The following is a 19,439-nucleotide window of genomic DNA, read 5'->3' as shown; positions in this document are numbered from 1 at the left end:
GTTGGAGAAGAGCACGGAGAGTTCCTTGGGCATCTGTCTCTGGCAGAGTTCTTGAATGTGGAGCTGGGTGCTTTGCTGGAAAATCAGAAGAGGGAAGTGGATGCAGAGACACCTAAAGACATTCGGGAGAAGTCGGTGTGACTGCATCCAGCTGCCACCGAAAAACTATCACCAGTAACATTCCCAAGGGAGAATATATTAAAGCAATAAGAAACTGCAACAATGAGGAAGCATTCACAGCTGAATGTGAACTACTTGAAGCACACTTTATCCAACGAGGATACATACAGGAGGTAATAACAACCGTGGTTAAGAAAGCCAAACATACATCAAGGAAAACCCTAATCAAGCCAAGCGAAAAGGAGCATCACACCAACAGTAAACTCAGATATGTCACACAATACCAACAAGACAGTCACAAGATACAGAAGATTTTCGTTAAACATTGGCACTTACTCATGATTGATGAGGACATCAAAACATGGATAGCTGAAAAACCCCTGATGGCATACAGCAAAGCCCCAACATTAAGGACAATACTTAGTCCCTCTTTCTTGAGAACCGAGGAACCAAAGGTAGACAATTGGCTAACATCAATTAAACCTAAAGGTTTTTTCAAATGCGGTACATGTTCTATGTGTAAGCATGCACTTGACACAAAGACACTTTCCTTCAGGAACAACCAGAACCACAAAATTACTGATTTTCTGAACTGTAAATCCAAATATGTGATTTGTGTGATCATATGCACATGCAAGCTAATGTATACAGGTAGCACCATCCGAGAGCTGCGAATCAGGATATGGGAACACCTCGGATCACTCAAATCACAAAAGGCAAAATTTCCCTTGGCACAGCACTGGCAAGGAAAGCACCAACTGGAACGAAAGGAAGACATCAGATTTGTGGGCCTGGAAACCATCAGAAATGAACCAAGAGGAGGAGATCGAGAGCTAAGATTGCGACAAAGGGAAGCAAAGCTCATCTGCAAATACAGGAATGTACTCCTGGGCCTAAACAGTAAGCATGAACTTTATGTATTTTTATGATAATTGTATTACCAATGTGGGGTTACCAACAATACTGCTTCCATATCCAAGACATGAACACTACACTGCCCACCAAAACAATTTGTCGCACCAGCGACCACATATCCAATTACATTAGACTGGACGCACAGAGCTAACCATCCCATCCATCACGATCTGCCCACCACTCTCTGCCTACACATCACACAGCCAACAGGTCAAGACTGATATCTCACCACAAATAGCCATTCCCTCACACTAACAAACCATGTCACTCTCACAATTAACTATTTAGAAGCCGCAAGCTTTACCTATGTCAAACGATTTGAGGTACTATAACCCCCACCGAACACACTATTTATGAATATTACTTAGGCAGCAATTTACTAATTCGCCACTCACAATTATCCTAAATAGGCAATTATCCATCTAGCAACAAGTCTGGTATGCCAGCCCAGCAGGATATTTCTGCACGGCAGGCTGCATTCGCAGTACCCACAATATTAACGGAGGGAACCTTCCCTATCCAAGATGCGCTAGTTCCTAACATTGCAACCTTACACCAAGGATAGGTTGAGCGCCATGTTCACTATTACTATATGAGCATACACCAGGCTGTAACCATCAACAATTAAGGATCTTATCACTGATCCTAGAAGGAGTCTGCTACAACAGCCCGATAAGAGACCTTCACTTATCACGTGGGACTGTGCAGTAACTCTCTGACTGCACCAGGGAACTTTACCAACCTAGTACGCAGTAGTTCTGGCAAACTAACTAGACACGAATGCCACCATGATATTCATGAACGCAACATGAACTAGCACTTATCTCATCCAGGAGTCAGATTGACAGGCAGGCAGGTAACACATATCAATCCATTACTAGTTCAATGCTCTGTACAACTTGCAACAATGGAACTCTTATATCCCGTAAAACAGCAATATTTAGCATACCACTATATTTTCTGCAGTATTACACATATCACTGACTTACGAACTAGTTGGGCAGAACATCACAGCAACAATTAACAACTCTGCACGTCCCTAGAACTGAGTGAAGCGACTAATTAAACATGCCTTGCCATCAGCCAATCACCAAGCAGCTCACTCTTCTTAGAGTGAGGATTTATTAGTCTCACGGGATCGCTTGACGCAGCAGATTACCGCGAGACCACAGACAACAACGACACCCAGCCGGGTAGCAGTAAGGTTCCTAGGCATTCCATACAGAATAGCATTAATACTGCCAAAGCCACTATGGATTAGCCTTGGACACCGTGATAGAATTCTGGAGGGGATCATTTGTCTGTTATGTTAGCACTCCCTCATCCAATTTATAAATAGGAATTACGTAAACACCACTTATCAACTGTGGCGGGAAGGAAACACTTTTGCACGTTCGAATCTACAATCCAAATTCGAATTCAAATGCTGGAATACACCTAGCGATCCCCTACGGGAGTCCCAGCAAAAGCTTGACAATGGTATCATGGGCCACCTGGGCTAGGCTGGGTTTACAACAACTACGTTTTCAAGCCTAATATGGAAGTTAAACTATCACTACGATAGTTCACTCACAATAGCAACACAAATGGCTACCACTGCATGGACCTAGTATTACTACCAAGGACCACCCTCGCTCTAGGCTATCATGCATTCATGGTTCCCCAGCATGCCACACCTACCCCACGGGGCAGCGCTGGCACTGACCACCAACTATTCAGATGCTAATTTTGCTACAACACTTGCATAGCTGCAGCCCACATAGGCACTGTCGTTCACTCGCCAACCATCTTCCACTATAATTACATTGACCTATAATCTACATATTGTGACCACAGATACTATCCAGCTCAACCAAACACTTTGACAACTCTCCTCGCCATCGAGGACCTACCATTGACGTTATTGGTAATCCTGCTTTTCTACACTTGGCCCATCGCCTTGCAACCAGACGTCACTCACATGCTAACATCAATTTTCCTTCTTCTCTCCTTATTTCTCCTCGCCACAATCGCCATGGCACCATGCCCACGCTACGTCTTTTTATGCAACTATAATGAATTGACAATACACTATATATTCTCCTCAGGGTCTGCAATGCAGCATTGATACTCTTAAACATTGCAATTGTTTGACTGACAAATCATAAACATTTTGTTATACTATACTAAACTCGCACCATCAACATCTATGTAACAATGACAATGTATAATCAATTCAAATGGATGTGATGTATGCGCTTACCGGGCATTTGTCATGTACTCGATATGTAAGTATTTATACACTATGTTTGACCTGGCCTCGCTGTTTGTACTCATGACCTTTGGTTACTTAATTGACACTGCACACATGTTTTTAATCACCACACACGTGGCACAATGTCACGTATATCACAACATGAACAGCCTCGAGAAAAACCTTAAGGTTGAAACATGTGTCGGCACCACTAAGCTGAAAACTTGTTGCTTTCTTTTCTTTCAGACCCTTTTGAAGCCCATTTTGTGAATATGTTTGCGATACTAGGTGCCACAGGTGACCCCATCGCCACAGCACCAATCTTATTTTAAAGTTGTTCAACACAACGGAAAAAATTCTTTCTAAATGCCATCTCTGTGCACCAAAAAACGGACTCCTTAGGGGGAGTTTTATGTAGCACTTCTAATATTCTTATGGATTCCTCTTGGGGAATATTGGTGTACAGGGACTATATATCAATTTTTATAAGGAAGGAACCTTTATCTTGTACAGGCCCTACTATCTTCAATATAAGATCTCATTTTGAGTACATATGTTCTTAGAATTAAATATGCATTTTTGGTCAATGGCTCTAGAAGGAACTGTGATCCTAACATAACAGGTCTGCCAGTAGGATCACTGATATCTTATCTTGTGAAGTGTATAAAATGCAGGAGTGTGTGGGATAGTTGGTAAAAGAAACTCAATGTCTTGTTTACTAATACATCGACCCAAATTGACAAAGCAATTGGGCCTACTGAGTTACGATTTATGGGGCCATAGTTTCAAATGGCATATAAATCACTCAGACTAAGATAACAATATTGTTTACACTAGGAAAGAATATCAATGAAATGAAGGATTATAGAAGTACACAATTTAATTGAAATGAGGAAAACAAGAAAGTTTAAATACACAAAATATTCAAACAAAATGTTTGTTTATTTTGTTCTCTTCTCTTCTTACATCTTTTCTCCCCACCCTTGCACCTCCTCAAAACAAATTTGCTGCGTAGTAATATAATCATGGTATATGTTGGAAAAATTACCTGCAACTAGAAATAATGAAAGAGTGTGAATAACCATCACCTATAATTGAGATAGCCTTGAAAAAGACATGTATGTATTATTTTTACAATAATGTACAAAATAGATTGTTTCATATTGATATTTATGATTTGATCAGAAAGACATAATAGGATGTATTTTTATTATTTAAATGTATAAAAACAGTCTGCCAATCATTTAAAATAAATGTAATTAGGTTTGATTGTGCTACTTAAATGAACATCAGAATATATGATTTCCTTAAGTATAATAATTTAATTAAATTAAGTGCCACAATTATTAAGATGTGATCCCTTGGCAGAGGTTGATTGATGACGTCATTATGATTTGTAGAGGGGATGAATGAAGACTAAGTGCATTTGTAAAACATGTCAACAACAACACTTTCGGTCTAGAACTGATCAGTCTTAGTGATTGTACAGAAATTGATTTTTTAGACTTACATATTTATGTTAAAAATGGCAAGGTACAGACCAGGACTTACAGAAACCCAACGGTGGTGATTTCCACTTTACATTCCACAGGTTTCCACAGAAAATGCACTATCAACAATATTCCTGTTGGTGACTTCTATAGAGCAAGAAGGAATTGTAGTGATGATAAGATTTTTTAACAAGAATGCCATCTGCTTAGTACGAGATTTTGTATTAGAGGATATGTAGTAGACTGTGTCACTAAAGCATGTGACAAGATTAAAGGTATCGATAGAAGATTGACTTTGACAACGAAAACTATAATTGAAAGACAACAGCTGAGTATTAAAATCCTCACAAGGTACACCAGAGATAGTAAAATACTATATAAAATGGTACAAAAACACTTGCATTTATTACAAATGGATCCAGAACTACGCCAGTTTGTAGAACATAAACCACGGTTCACATTCACAAGAGCACCAACTTTAAAGAGTAAATTAAGCCCATCTTTTATGAAAAATATATATGTGAAAACCACACGTGGCACAGATTGGATGCAACCCTTGAGCAATGGATTTTTCAAATTTGTTATGTGTAGTGTGTTAGGTATGCACACACTAATACTGATGTGTTTACTGAAAATGTGCTCACAAGTGCATGCCAGTAATTTCATTAATTGACGCACAACATTTGTTGTTCATGCGTTTATCTGTGTTTGTCTGAAGTTAGGTAATACAATTTCTGAACACCGAACATGGATCCAGGAGCATATTTCGAATCTGAACAATCCAGACCTGAAGCTACCATTAGCTAATCATTGGCAACAATGGCACCAAATAGATGATAAGAAAGATTTAAAATTAATCGGTCTACAGTGGACGATTTGTGGAAAAAGAGCTGGAGACCAGAAACTGCTATTTCGCCAAATGGAATCAAGACTAGTCTGTAGAGCGTCAAGTACACAAGCAGGTTTAAAAAAAGAACATGATATGAATAATTCCCCAGTTATAGTACAGGGCCAATCGCATCTGAAACTTCCCGCGCACCCCCGAAATACACGTACCCCACTCGCACAGGGCTCTTTCGCGTGTAAAACTTCCCGCGAACTCCAGGAATACACGTACCCCACTCACACAGGGCCAGTCGCGTGTGAAACTTCCAGCGAACCCCAGTAATACACGTACCCCACTCGCACAGGGCCAATCGCATGTGAAACTTCCCGCGCACCCCCGAAATACACGTACCCCACTCGCACAGGGCCAATCGCGTGTGAAACTACCTGCAAACCCCAGTAATATATGTACCCCACTCGCACAGGGCCAATCGTGTGTGGAACTCCCCGCGCACCTCCGAAATACACGTACCCCACTCGCACAGGCCCTTTCGCATGTGTAACTTCCCGCGCACCCCCGAAATACACGTACCCCACTCGCACAGGGCCAATCGCGTGTGAAACTTCCCGCGAACCCCAGTAATACACGTACCCCACTCGCACAGGGCCAATCGTGTGTGGAACTCCCCGCGCACCTCCGAAATACACGTACCCCACTTGCACAGGCCCTTTCGCATGTGAAACTTCCCGCAAACCCCAGTAATACACGTACCCCACTCGCACAGGGCCAATTGCGTGTGAAACTTCCCGCGAACCCCAGTAATACACGTACCCCACTCGCACAGGGCTAATCGCGTGTGAAACTTTCCGTGAACCCCAGTAATACACGTTCCCCGCTTGCCGTGCTGGTACATGGTTAGCGCAGCCCTTTGCGCTGGAGTGGGGATTTTGATGGCTTTTCCCTGCGCGAGGGGCGTTCTTGGGGGTGTAACTGGCGCTGCTGCAGGGTCGCTGCGCCACTGTGCGCCACGGCTGGTTTTGATAGCTAAAATCCATGAATACGCTGCGCGCGGAAATGGATTTTAGCGCACGTGGCTGGTGCAGAGATTCGCACGCGCACACTGTGCGCCAGCCGCATGCGCCACTTGTGCACTAAATTCTATGAATTACCCCCTAAGACTTTGTTTCTTTAATTAAATGAACTAAACCAGATTCAATCCCAAGAACCTAAAATGACGCCAGAAAAAGAAAAGCTCCTCGTGCCAAGTTCTTTAATTACCTAAATCTCCGTCACAAGGGAGTATGTAAGAGGTTTTCTCAACAAAATGCGCAGGTTTGACAAATGCTAGCACATTAATATACTTTTGTGACAAGAGCTGGCTTTTATACAGCCTACATTCTGATTATTTAAAAAACCCTTCAGAAAATTTTCGTTATAAGGCTCAAGATATGTTTGGGTTGTGAAATACAAAACATGGAACTATGGCCTTGAGTGGGAAAGGTGCATGTTACTTTCGAATTTAACTGTGAAGTTTTAAAATGTCTCATTTTCAAAGGTTTAAAGTGTTCAAACTTGAAACCTACCAATAATATGCTTTTTGGTCTCCCGGCCAGCGTAGCACAAACACATGCCACATCTCTGATCCAGTTTTTTACTAGTTTTGTCAATCTTTCTGTAGATAAAGTGTTAGTGCTTTCTTACCTGAAACTGTCCACGATTTCTCCTTTCATGAAAAAAACATATTTGGATGCCTGGGATTGTCATACTTATTAGCCAGTAGAATGCCTATCATGGCCATCCAAACTTCTTGAGAACGTAATCATTCTTCAACTTCAGTAACATGCCGAGAAACTGTCAGTAGCTTGCAATCAGGATTTCGTCCCCGTCATGGATCTGAAACCGCCTTGGTAGCAGTATGGAACGACATCCTAAAAGCTGCCGATGAAAGAGATTTAACACTGCCAGTAATGCTTGATCTCCCAGCAGTGTTTTACACAGTGAACTTTAACTTATTACTGTCCAGACTGATCAAGGTTGCTGGAGTCTCAGCTCGTGCACTGAACTGGTTTTGCTAATTTTTGACTAATCGTTATCAGTGAGTTAAATAAGGAGGTGACCTATCAGATGCAATACTAATGGAATGCAGAATCCCACAGTGCTCCTCGCTATCACTGCTGCTATTTGATTTATATGTGCAGCCATTAATGGCCATTTTCAAGAAATTTGATCCAGGATATCACTCCTATGCAGATGATAGCCGTATTTGCTTGGGAGTGACTAAGACAGCAGAGTCCCTGCAGTGTGCTACATTGTATTGAGGAGGTGAGGTGTTGGTTAGCCATAGGCTCAAGCTGAATTCAAATAAAACTAAGTTGATTCCGCTGGGGCCTAAATGTCCCACTGCCTTCTTCCACCATCTATCATTGGTATATCTACAGCCTTTGTACCTAAGGTCAAACATGTGGTATGCATGGCAGTCTAACTTAGGCTGCGACTTTGAAATTGCAGCCAATGTGCAATTGCTTTTCTATTCTCTATGACTATTACGGCATGTTCTCCGTTTTGTTCCCAGAATGACCGTGTAGTTGTTGTAGGAGCGCTGGTCAATTCTTAGATGGCCAATTCCTGATAGGCAAATCAATTATCTGCATAGGGTGTAAAATGCAGCCTTCCAATTGATTATTAAAAAACCTAAAATGAGTAGACCAGCTACAGAGAAGAATGTGGGTGGGATTTGTCAACTTAGATTGTATTTAGTATGATGGACAGGGAAGAAGTCAAGCTTCAAATTAGTAATTATCAGAACCCCAGATACAATTGGAATGTGCAGATCTCATATGCCACTTAAGGAAAACAGAAATTCAATGCTTCATGTGGGAATCACCATGACTGCTATCAATATTAATATTGGGTTCACAAATATGTTAATCAGGATCCGAATGTCATAGAAATAAATTAAATACATCAACTCCACGAGAAAGATGAGTGAATCTAAAAATATAACATTAATTCATATTTAACCAGAACATTTTTTCAGTATGGAATACAATGTTTAAATCTGGGGGTTTTAAAGTTACAGAGTCTAAAGTAATCATCTTCCTTTCCCTAGAAAGAGGCACACATCATCAGATAATTAACCTGTAAGGCAATTAGAAAGTGCATGTATAGAAACTAGAATTACTTAATTCCAGTATAAGGCCAAATTACATATTGACAAGGAGTGTGGTGGAAACGTAGTCTTCCAAACCATTTGAACAGGCCGTGAAGGACCATTGTCCTGTGAGAGGTAGATAGTGTTTTCTAGGGGGAACATCACTAGAACAAGCTACCAATCTGATTGATCCTCTAATGAGAGCAAAGATAGGGACTTTACCTTCAGAAGGTGGAGTACGCAGTCTATAAAGAGCCAAACACAGACGATTTTTGGGGAGAACCAACTAACAATGGAAGCCAACTGAATTGATTGCAGATAGCCTTTCTGCGGGAGAACGAGATTGGGTTGAATCCAAGGCCATATGCAGGAGGACTGATTGGAGAAAAGACTCCAAAGCAGGACAGAGAGGCTAGAATGAGAGGGAATTGGGAGCCAAATCCTGGGACAGGTGCCCAAAGTGGTACACAATTACCTGTGGCCAGCTGGTGGTCCCTGCCTGCCTGCTTGTATTTGAGAGAAACAGAACCAATGTGAATATAGATGCTCTGAAGAATTGCCTGTATTTTTCTGGAATGTAAATAAATCCATATCCCATTTTATATTTAAAAGTGTATGTTGGGAGGACCATTTCAATGACAGATCACTGCAAAAAGGGCTATAGCACAATGTGTATGTACCATTGATAAATAAAATTGAAACCTCTGGTGTAAGCATTGTTAAGAGTATTTTTACAATGCTCTTGTGATACCCTAAGAGCTCAGGATCCCATAGACTAAAGATGGAAATTAAAGATCTGGGATCTTGTGTGTGCCATAATCAATAAAAGTAAACTAGCCTTGATTTCCTGAAACAAATGGCTTGAGGGTTGAGGCTGTTCAAGGGGTCTGAGGCATTAAAACACAGATTGAGTTAGGTTCTTTGTCAACCGATCCAATTAACAACTGAAATGGCAAACATTACTGTGTCAAATATTGATAATTTGTCTAAAATGTAGAGCACACATAGAAGTATCATCGAGTTAATGAATAGGACTACATTACATCTATCACGTTCCCCCTTGGCCATCGGGGCTGTGCTCTTATCTGCTTTTGGGCTCGCTGGCATTTGCTGGATCACGGCCCTTGGGGACCATTGCAGCATGCTCCTCCTTTTCCGGCGCTTCGGCAGCATTCCCCGTTGTCACAGTCCCGGCCTCTGGGGGCCACCATATTGGCGGGATCACGCATGCGTGCTGGGCCAGCATCTGTCTTCTGCGCGTGTGTAGTGAGCATGGTGTGGTTCGTTGCCCACCGCAACACGTCTTTTGACACTAGGGAACTGGACATAAAATTTGTATTTATTTTGTTTTTATTTGTATTTATTAAATTTATAGAGCGCTCTACTCCAACGTGCTTTACATTACAACAACTGGATACATTGAATAATTGGAAGCATAAACGCAAAACATGAGACAAACCATTAAAAACAATATCTAAAACAATATGCCTAGGGCAGTGAAGGAGAAACAGGAGAGGGGAAGAATGAGACAGAATTGATGAGGTTAACAGGACGGGGAATGAAGGAAATAAAATTTTAAAGAGGAACGGAAGGAGGGGGATGAGGAAATGGAGTGGATAGAGAGAGGTAGGGAGTTCCAGTGTAGCGGGGCAAGGAGCTGAAAGGATCAGAAAGGATCTGAAATGAGAAGGGGCACAAGGAGATGGGGGACAGTGAGTAGGAAGAGATCAGCAGATTGGAGGGGGCGAGAGGGGGAGTAGAATGAGAGGAGTGAGGAAAGGTAGGGAGGGGTGAGATCATGAAGGGATTTAAAGACGAGACAAAGGAAGTTAAATTTAAGTTGAGCGTGGAAGGGAAGCCAGCCAAGTTGAGAGAGCGAAGAAGAAATGGAGTCAAGAGGAGAGAGAAGGCAGAGGGTAAGGAGGCAGAATGACAGAGGGATTTGAGGGGAGCAAGTTGAGAGGCAGGGAGGCCAAAGAGAAGAGTGGAGCAATAGAAAAGGCGAGAGAAGATGAGGGAAGAGATTAAGAGTTTGGTGGCATGCAAGGAGGAGAGAGGAACAGATTTTACGAATGTTGAAGAGGTGGTAGTGACAGGCGCGGGAGGTAAGAGAAATATGCTGGGTAAAGGAAAGGGAGGAGCCGAGGTTTAGGCCAAGATTGCGAGCATGGTCAGAGATGGGGAGATTAGAGGGGGAGAAGAGAATGAAAGACGGGGAGAAGAAAGGGGAAGTGAGGTGGTAGGAAATAATAAGACTTCAGTCTGATCAGTATTGAGTTAGTTTTTGATAGTGGTGAGACAGGAAGAAAGATTGTGGTGGATGTCAGCTGTGAAAGACGAGAAAGATAGAAAGAGCTGGGTGTCATCAGCATAGAAATGTCCCTCTGATTGCAGCTCCTCACGTCGCACCCTTTGCTGAATGTGACGCTTGTTCCTAGGACCTGGACTTTTCCTTGCCTCCCTGTTTTTTCCTGTCAGCCTGCCTGCCGTGCTGACTTACTGTTTTACTGCCTGGCTCCTTACATCTTAACAGCCTGCCCACTTTGCTGACTTCTTGTCTAGCTGCCTGGCTCCTTACATCTTGCCAGCCTGCCTGCTTTGCTGACTTCTTGTCTAGCTGCCTGGCTCCTTACATCTTAACAGCCTGCCCGCTTTTCTGACTTCTTGTCTAGCTGCCTGGCTCCTTACATCTTGCCAGCCTGCCTGCTTTGCTGCCTTCTTCCTTAGCTGACTGGCTCCTCACATCCTGACTGCCTGCCTGTTTAGTTGCCTACTTCCTAGCCTGTTTGGCCTTATTTATCCATTTACTCTTTTCTTTCTCTTTTTTCTGCTTACCGCCCCGGTTCTTTCTCTGGCTTCCCATCTTCAGTGCCCTGCATTGCGTAGCACCCACTCGAAAGGCAGAATCCTTGACTGGGTTACCGCCCTCAATTGCAACATCACCCTAAAGGACCCTGTACAGCTCATCTGGACGGATCACCACTTCCTCCCCCTTGACATTAATATCAACAACCTAGTGCACAAAAAGCCTATCATCGCTCCGGCCTGCCTAACCAGGAAAAAGAGCAACATCACAGCTGAAGCCTTAATGCCTCTGGTGACCCCCATTCTGAACGCCCTACCAACCACAACTGACTTAAACTCGATGGTCAACGCCTATAATGACTCCATGGCTAAAGCTATCGACACCATTGCCCCACTGAAAATGCGTAAAGGGAAACCCAAAGCGCACCTGAATACATGGTACACCCCAGAGCTCAAACTTCTCCGACTACAAAAAAACAAACTCGAATTACTATGGAATTCGGTGCCTTCAGTAGACAATAGAACTAACCTCACCAACATCTCCACCCACTACACAAATGAGATCACACGTGCCAAGAAAGAATCTCTTAATTCCAGGATTTCACAGACAGGCTCAAGCACAAAAGAGCTCTTTAACATCTTAAAGGAATTAGAAAACCCCACTCCTCCCGAAGATACCTACACAAAGGATAAACCGTGGTGCACAGGGATCCAGAACGCCCTGGCCAACAAAATCTCAGGGCTCCAAACTAAAATTGGAAACAAACGGCAACAGCTCACTCATGACCCCACCTCCAGACCCACCCATCCCCCACCCACCGCCACTAGCTCAGGCTTCACCTTCAAAAAGGTCACCACACCTGAAGTACAAACAAAAAATTATAGCATCCTTGAAACCCTCGAACTGCAAGGGGGACAGTTGCCCCGCACAGATTATCAAGGATGCTGCCAGGGATCTCTCCCCTTTCATCACCAAATTAATAAATTTGTCGTTCTCCAACAACATGGTCCCAAGTAATCTGAAACAATCCTGGGTCCTACCCTTGCTAAAAAAACAGACCCTCGACCCAGACATACCCACAAATTATAGACCCATTACCACTGTCCCATTTTTACTAAAGATTCTTGACAGAGTGGCCTATCTACAAATTCAGGATTACCTTGAAACTAACCTATTACTAGGTACTCGCCAATCTGGCTTTCTTCCCAACATGGGACGGAAACAGCCCTTGTTGATCTCAAGAGCCAGATAGACGAAATTAAAGATAAAGGGAGGGCTGCCATCCTGCTTCTCCTCGACCTCTCCGCTGCCTTTGACCTGGTTGACCACAAAATTCTGTGCAACCACTTATCATCGGCAGCACACTTCTCCCACTCAGCGGTCACATGGATCCAATCCTTCCTGGACAATAGGACCATGCGAGTCTTCTCACCCATAGCAGCAGCCGACCCTATTCCCATTACCTGCGGTGTCCCACAAGGATCGTGTGTTTCACCCACTTTGTATAATATATTTACAAAGCCCCTGTTCGATAAACTGGACCATCTGGGTGTCACCTACACTAACTACGCAGATGACACCCAGATACTCCTCACTTTATCAGGCAACTACAACGCGGACGCCAACAGGATCGGCGAAGTCTTCTCCATCGTTCAGGCATGGATGGCCACACATGGCCTCTGCCTGAACGATGACAAGACTGAACTGCTCCTTGTCGGCTCACCCAACACTATCCGGAATCTCAGCCCGAGCTACTCTAGCTTCATCATCGACGGCAACACTATTCCCACTGCCAAAAGTGTAAAAACTCTTGGTTTCTATCTCGACACTAACACCAACCTCGCCAAACAAATTAATATGACTGCCTCAGCCACTGCTTACACTGGGAAACCAATTAGAGCCTGCAGACCTCTGATATCCCCCAACAATTGCCTTACTCTAGCCAGAGCACTTATACAATCCAAACTGGATTATTGCAACAGCCTGTATGTAGGTGCCAATAAAACGGTTGTCAACAAACTGCAAGTCCTACAAAACAACGCACTCCGTGCCGCCCTTAATATTCCCAGAAGAGAACATATCTCAGCCACAAGAATCACATGCAAATGGCTCTCCATCCAACAAAAAATAGACCTAAAAACTATCTGCCTCACCTACAAAGCTCTTAACCACCTGGCCCCACCTTATCTAACTGATAAATTCATCTTAAGACAGAATATTAGAACTACCAGATCCTCTAATACTCTACAACTGACAGTGCCCAAATACTCCCTCAAAAGAGCCGGTGGCTCCAGTTTCCCAGTTCTAGCCTCACAATTATGGAACACTATTCCACTGGACATCAAATCTACCCCTACATTTCAACCTTTCAGAACTAAGATCATCACCTGGTTACTTAACAATTAACTAGCACTGTATGTATGCATGTCACTAATTCTACTATAACTGCTCTCATAACTGATTTTGTAACTATACTTATGCTGCACAATTGTACAAATGTTCCTACCTATGCCTGTAACCTGATGCTTAAGCGCCCATATACCTCTGGGTCAGGAGCGCTATACAAATAAATAAACAAACAAACAAACAAACCACAATAATATGCGGGTGGTCCTTCCCTGTTGTGTTGCGAGAAGACTCCCAGTTTCTCGCTGTGTGTTCCATCTTTCAGTCCAGGGACGGGGGGCCGGCTTCCTTCATCACACTTCAGTGGACCGGATTGGACGCCAGGCTTTCCTCTATCCTGGATTGGCAAAAGGACAGAACTTAAGGTAAGCATGATTCGCGGTGGGGGGGGGGGACATCTTGACACAGTCAGAGATGTGTGCCCACGCAGTTAAATGCCAGAACTGTGTATAACAATATTTTGAAAATGTTTACCTTTTGATAAGTGGTGGGTGTTTTCTCAGAATAAAGGAAGCCTGACAGGACATTGAACATTGAAAACATTTGTTTTATGAAAATGTGGTGATGATTTTTCTGTTTGAAGAAGCCTTGTTCTGACCATACATCCTCCTGTTCAATATCGGGTGGATGAGTGATTAAAATCCTTCTCATGTCACATACCCAACCTCTGGAACTCGATCCTGTTAGCGGTTCGGAAAGCCCCCACAATGCTCTAATTTCACAAATATCTAAAAATGTGTCTTTTTCAACAACACCTGACCAATGGACATTCAGACTTATGCAAAGACAGCAACTCACACTATTGTGCTATTTTTAAAAGACGTCAGCCGCATGCTGACTAGCCACACCCTGTACAGTGCTTCAAAATAATAAAATTCGAATTCAAATAAATAAAATAAAAGAATCAAAATGCATTGTAGTGTTTGGTAGCATATAGGGTTAGGGGTTATTGTATTTTTGTATGAACTATTAATTGATTTGTGACTTAGATGCTCTCCCCGGTAGTAAGTGGACAGTTATTTACCTCAATGTAATTGCATGAAATATTCTTATTAAAATAATTATTATTGCAAACTAACTTCTTCTTGGCCCAGAAAATATGAGTGTAATTGTTGTGTGTGGGCTGTTAGATCAGTATTTCCCAAGGCTAATGCATAATCTAAAAATAATTCAAAATGTGTGGGTCTTTTTTAAGGTGGTTTAGACAATCATCATAAAATTAGGGGCAGTGCATACAAATCAAACCTATATTTGACACACCATTACAAAATTGTTTTAAACTGAGTTTGGTGCTTGGGTTGTATACCGGAGACAAAGGAGTAAGGTATTGCCTCTTAGGCGGTCTCATCTGCTTTTGTGATGCCTGAATGTTGTATGAAAACTTGGTCTAAGATGGCCGGCAACTCTCCCTTATCTTGCCTACAATTCTTGCCAAAATCTTTCTTTCTGGTGCACAGATCAGGGATAGCCATAATGATTCTTTTTCAAGGCAGTTCTAACAAGTCTCTTATTCCGGGCTCTGTTGCTTGTCATTGGGCCTACAGGTTGTGTCTCTGCCTAACCTCTGGAGGCATAATGATCCTCATGAGTTGGTTCATGTCACCTCAGGCAGGGGGTTACATTGAAAGACCTTTTGGAGCTACTCAATGAAATGCTGAGGCCCATTCCGGATACTGGTGAAAGAGTTGGCTAAGTTTCTCAAGTCACCCATGGAACATATCACAAAAATAGGGGCTCCTGGCTTGGTCCTGATTTACCCAGTCTTCTGTGGCACGACACGTGCACTACAACGTGTCCACACTGTGCACAGCAATCACGATCCAAACGTATGTGTCGATCCTCGCATGTCTTACGTGATATGCCTTTTTATTTGCCTTCCCTAGTGTCCTAAGGAACGCACTTCAGATTCTGCCATATTAAACTGGCTCATACCGAGAGAACGCCTTTCTCCAGCAATTATACTGGATTCTGGTAAGATTTATGTGATTTTAGCAGCATATATTCTGCATATAGGTGCACTATCCAGAGGCACTGGTGAGACACAGCCTCAGAGACACAGATCGATTCTAATAGTCCCTATGGGTATTCCCTTTTTCAAAGGCATCCAGAATATACCAGATTCCACTCCAGCTTATTCAGTGGGATCTTTCTCCTGCATTGAGAACAGGAGAGCATCTCACAAGCACTTCACCGTGGCGCATTCCCCCTCAAGTGAGGTGTTATCACAACACCATCACTTTCTCTCCAACAACAGCAGCAATAGCTTTGTAAATAATAAATAGCTTAAGAGATCACACACTTTCTGAACTACTTCTCATCATGATTTCTTTGACAGAGACCACAAGGACACTTGCTTCCTCCAACGTGCTTTATCGTCCTGATGAAGGCCTCCCACATGAAAGCTTCACTCCACAGCTCATACTTGGCCCGAAACACAGTAGTGTCGACTACCCTCTCCTTGGTCATCTGTGTCCACCATCAACACTGTTATTTCCGCACTATGAATGTGTCTAGCGCCATCATGTTATTTGTTGATTAAATTCCAAAACATTTTTAATAAGGAAAGAACATGCCACCTTTCACTAATTCCAGTCAGGTTGACTGGACTGTATTTGTTTATATGTTGTACCCCACTTTTATAATCTGTTGTGTCCTTTGTGTTATACTTTGATTCGCTAATGTGCATTAAAACGCTTGAGGTAAAAACTGTAGCGACTGCCACAACTGTTTGAGAATTAATGTCTTTCTCACACGTAGATAGACAATGATGAAAGTGTGTATCTTTTTCTCACCCTGATTACTGTGCTAATCTATGACTGTACACCCATGGGAAATAGACTGTCACAAAGTATATGTCATAGTCTGCGTGACCTTCCATCACCCCAGGAATATGCTAAATGGGCATCTGGAAGCTCATATTGTTCTGTCCATAAATAGTACCACCCCTTACACAGGGATGAAGAGGAAGGGGAAGCAACAGGTATTTTTCAGACACTGGGGACAGAGATTCATGAGCACTCAGTGAGGATGTATAAGCCATAGGTAGTGGTGGTGGCTAGGGCTGTTGGACTGACAACTTGTGCCACCTGAGGAGGCATATTACATATATTGGTAAAAGAGTCTATCAAGTCCACTGCCCTTTCTTCATCCTGAGTGGGGAACCAGTTGGAATTCTGGGCAATTGAACCCCTACATCCACAGTGTATGAGTAAACATAGCCCAGGACAGATGTTAATGGTCGGTAACAAAGTGTTCAGGGAAGGATTAGGCAAGGGTTCTACCTAGATGAAAAGAAATTATTCTGTACAAAGGCTGGCCATATATGTGTAAATTGTACAATTACACACAGCATTCACTTAACATTGAACACCTAAAATAGACAAGGAAATACACGTTATGACATCAAATTTAATTGGACCACACTCGTCCTCTTGGGTTTCCAGAATATGCTTGAGCTCCTACCACAGACAGAGATGATTTCAGATCTAGTCAAGCAGACACTTGTTACGGAGCACCTATGGCACTAAGAAGCATGCCTTCTAAACAGCATATACAAATGCCTTCACCCATCATGATATCCTGTGTTTCAAAACAAAAGCTAAGAGTGTGCCTCAGCACTTTCTGTTGGCTATTTTGTTAATTATAATAATGTTTGCACTTTGTGTGCTGTATTGTTGTTGTACGCATGCCATTGACAGAATTTAGTACATATCCAGATGCAGCCTTAATATATAGAACCAAAAAGGTTGTATGGTAATAAACAGAAGTCTCCAATCATTGAAGCTGAAATTCATTGTAGCACCATTAGAGAGTTTTACAAACAGGGTTGAGGCTACAGTCAGTATCTGTGCTTAGATATAGGTGATTATGTGTGCCTGCTGCTTGAAATGGTGATCCTGGCTTACCTCCGGACAGAAAAGATAAATTATAGCGATAGATTGTACACCAAAACCCTAGCACATACCTGAGATTCGTAATATTATATACAGGAAGAGTCAAAGCACAAAAGGAGTGGAATGTGGAGGTGGATTCCATGTGAAAAAACCATTAGCAATTAAGCTAGAAGGGCAGCAATATTTGTTGGCACAGGAAGGCGGCAAGTCCCACAAGGCATTGTGATTAGAAAGCTGCAGGGCTCATAAGACACAATATAAATGGGACTATGGACGGACTATAGCACATGATTAGATGGAGCAAAGAAGTGTAAGAGCAAAGAGGTTTAAGCTGACAGAAACATCTACCCCTGCTTTCTCTCACGCACTTCCGGACGGGTACAATATTGTCCACATGGAGTGGATCTTGTCCCATCCGAGGGGGGGTGCATTTATATTGTGAACAGCTCTCCAAAACACTATGATCCGCTTGAAGCATAAGCTGAAAATTGAAACTTTACTAATATGCCTCAAGGTATCAGCTTCTATTTCCTGGCATTTTATACTGATATTTCACCTGCCTGGACCGTATTCATCGTTCCTTAATCCTTTTTTGGAACTAGTGGCAGCACTCCAGGTGAAATTTCATTCCACACGACCCGTCCCTGCACAGAGCGACCTGGTTGGGGATTTCGCTCTGATCCCATGTTTTATGTTTCGAATATTTTCTCATTCTACTCTTGAGTTCAGCAGCCTTTTTACAACGCCCGGCAACCCCCGTAGGAGAGGGCTTTCCAATTTTCAGACCAGGCTGGTGGCTTTGGTGGTTACAGAATAGAGCTAGGTTCAGGGTGAACGTCATTTCATGTATCTCATTTGTGTTGTATCTTTTTGGGTGTCGATAACGTGTGATGTGTTAGACTGAAGCTATCAGGGCTCTCTGGGGGACAGTTCCCTCAAGGGAGCTCACCAACTCCCACACTGTTTGGAAACCGGTGAGGTATTGAGGAAGGAATTTAGATGACATGCTCTGTTTCAAATACACTTTGATGTAAAATGTTATTCTTAAAGGTTTACAAAGATATCTTTATGAGTATAGGAACTGTGGAGCAAGGAATGGTGTTCAAACTGATGTGGTTTGGAGCACAGTCACCACTTTTCAAAAGAAACATGCAGCATTCATGTAAAGGCATATGATGGCTATTCCAGTTTTTCTGTGATGTATCCAACAGGCAACTATTACCAGGGCCTTACGCTAATGTATATAAACTCTAATATGTCCCTATTTATCAAACAGGCATGGGCCAAATGCCAAAGTATGTAACCTCTAGTATTTAACTGTTCATCCAAAGGCATCTGTTACCAGGGCCCCTATGGGGCTCAAGTGGGAAAGGAGAAGAATGTTTCCTGGCTCCCAGGAATGGGCAAATAACTGGTCCGGCAAGGATGTAATGACCCGGTAATTGGCCATTTCTGGGTGCCGGAAAAAATAAAATACCGGCAGCAGCCTCGTAATGAGGCCCCTTGTCTAGATATGTCAGCGAACAAAAACAAGCGGTCTAGATATGTGATGTCATCAATGACATTTTTGATGTCATCTTTGATGTCCTGGGTGTTAGT

Source organism: Ambystoma mexicanum, chromosome 4p (genome assembly GCF_040938575.1).
Source record: "Ambystoma mexicanum isolate Mex_15411 chromosome 4p, UKY_AmexF1_1, whole genome shotgun sequence".
Taxonomy (NCBI): Eukaryota; Metazoa; Chordata; class Amphibia; order Caudata; family Ambystomatidae; genus Ambystoma; species Ambystoma mexicanum.
Note: the sequence above shows the minus strand (reverse complement) of the source record.